The sequence below is a fragment of the Eublepharis macularius genome, chromosome 3 (assembly GCF_028583425.1).
Source record: "Eublepharis macularius isolate TG4126 chromosome 3, MPM_Emac_v1.0, whole genome shotgun sequence".
Lineage (NCBI taxonomy): Eukaryota > Metazoa > Chordata > Lepidosauria > Squamata > Eublepharidae > Eublepharis > Eublepharis macularius.
This window is the reverse complement of record NC_072792.1, coordinates 164201483-164203685: the sequence shown is the minus strand read 5'-3', so window position 1 is coordinate 164203685 and position 2203 is coordinate 164201483. Positions and strand designations below refer to the sequence as shown.

Sequence of the window (2203 nt, the reverse complement as noted above, 5' to 3'; positions counted from 1 at the left end):
TTCTTGTGAGGATAATTCCTTCCCATTCCAAAGAGGTCTATTCACCAAGGTCATCCCAAGGATGTTTTATTATACACTATTATGTGTTACTCTAGCCCTTATGTTGATCACACAGCCATGTTCAGTTAGTAAGGTATATCTTAGTTTTATCCTCTGGGAATGTGAGGACGAGGTGGGAAGGTGGCATGGTATAGTGAGATCTCATCAGATCTTGGAAGCTAAGCAGGGCCGGTATTGGTACTTAGATGGGAGACTACCAAGGAAGATCGGTGTGTTCTGCAGAGGAAGGCAATGGCAAATCACCTCCGCTGCTCACTTGCCTTAGAAATTCCCTGATGGAGTTGCCATAAGTTGGTTGCAACTTGGCAGCACACATATACATATAATGTGTGGACCTGGTTGTATGATTGGTTCAGCACAACATTTCTATTTGATTTACTGTATCTCTAATTTAAAAGTTCCAGAAACTGTTGTATTTCATAATGGAAGATTTAATAAAGTAAATATACTGGCAGCTTTGCCTTACGGGAGGGCTCTGGTTTTATTAAAATGATGGATTTATTTCTTTAGTAGAACCATAATCAATCACGATGAGATTTGTATGAAAATGGAAAATCGGAGAATATTGTTTTGTTAGGCTTTTCATAATAGACATTTTCTTTGGAAGTGTAAAAGTATATAATATTTCTGGAAACCTAGCTGTGTTTAAGAGATTATTCTGTGGTGTGAAAGAAACCAAAGGCCTGTTAGTGAACAATTAAAACATCTTCCTGGAACAGGAAATGTAAAATCAGAGTTTAAAATAACATGGGAGCAGAATATCAAGTCTAATATTTCAAAAGGAAAAATGGTGTTATAGTTTCAGTCAGGATATTAAATCATCAGTTACTATAAACCCTTAAAGCTTCTATATAGGAACCTCTTCTGAAACACAAAAGATGCATCTTCTAAAAACAAAATACTGTTAATTTTCTAAGTACCAACGCAATAATTTTCATTAAATGATAGAACTGCTAGAAACTAAGGAATAATGGGGGGGAAATGATCACAGAAGCAATTATTTGTTATATTCTTGCCTTGAAATCTCTTAGTATTGTTGATAAAGAAGTTATTGAGAAATATGCAGCACATGCCAAATCTTATTATGGTGGGGAAAACTGTAATGGCAAACTATTGAGAAAAAGTCTGATACAATTTCAGAAGACGGTCGGTTAACAAGAGCTGGTCAACAATAGTAACATGGTTAGGTTTTGGCAGAGCAGGGGATCAATAATCTTTTTGAAATGCACAGAACATCAATTTATCAACTCTGTTGAAGGGTTTAAATGAATCAGCCTGTGAGGGTAATATTTGTTGCTGATATTTTGCTAAGGGAAAGTGCAAGCGCAGTCCCCCACTACCACAAATTATGCAGTCAAGTTTCCCGCATATGAGGAAATCACAGGGGTCAGCACATCCAGAGTACAATGGATGAGCCTCACCCTGAGAAAACCACCTTCATGATCATGGTGTCTCCCCTACCAGGTATGTAAGGGAAAGTTTTCAATTAGCAATAATCATGCCTTGGGTTAACCTCATTGGCTACTGAGCCAATGAGTAGCCTACAATGTAATAGAGTCCTGTTTTCTCCTTTGCCCTATGACATGTACAAACAAGAGCTCAATGCACCAAGCCATTATAGAAAATAGAGGTTCTGTGTGCACCACTCTTACCCCCATCTAGCTCTGCCTACATCCACTCAGTCAAAGAACATAGGCTGAAAGATCACGTTCTTTGACTGAGCAGAGAGGAAGGATGGATGATGGGTGCATATACTGTATAATGGACTGGGATAGAGCCCTTGCTTCAAACCTGCCAATTGACGGGGGAACCTGACAACCTCAACTACGGATTCTGTCAGCCCGTGGGCATTGTGATCAATGTAGGATGAGATCGAGCCCTGTGTAAGAGAGATACATTTCATACAAATGATCAACAAGTGAATAAAGTCAGAATCCAAACAGTTGTACACTTCATTCTGGCTGGCCAAGAACTGCATGACAAACTGAACAGGCTTTCAGAACCAATGTGATGCAGCATGGAATTTAGGGAAGGTCTACTGGTTTAAGAAGAAGGTTATAAAAATATCCTTTGGGCAGGCCTAAAATAGCTCTTTTGAAACCAAGCAAGTTGAGCCCAAGTATGTGCCAATGAACTTAACTCA

General features: G+C 38.9%; 1 non-coding gene across 1 annotated transcript; it reads right to left on the bottom strand.

The window, feature by feature from the left end:
* Positions 1-1368: 1368 nt before the first annotated feature.
* LOC129326803 (U1 spliceosomal RNA) lies at positions 1369-1532 on the bottom strand. Its single transcript, XR_008596735.1, has one exon. It is a non-coding gene; the product is annotated as a U1 spliceosomal RNA (small nuclear RNA).
* Between the last annotated feature and the right edge of the window lie 671 nt (positions 1533-2203).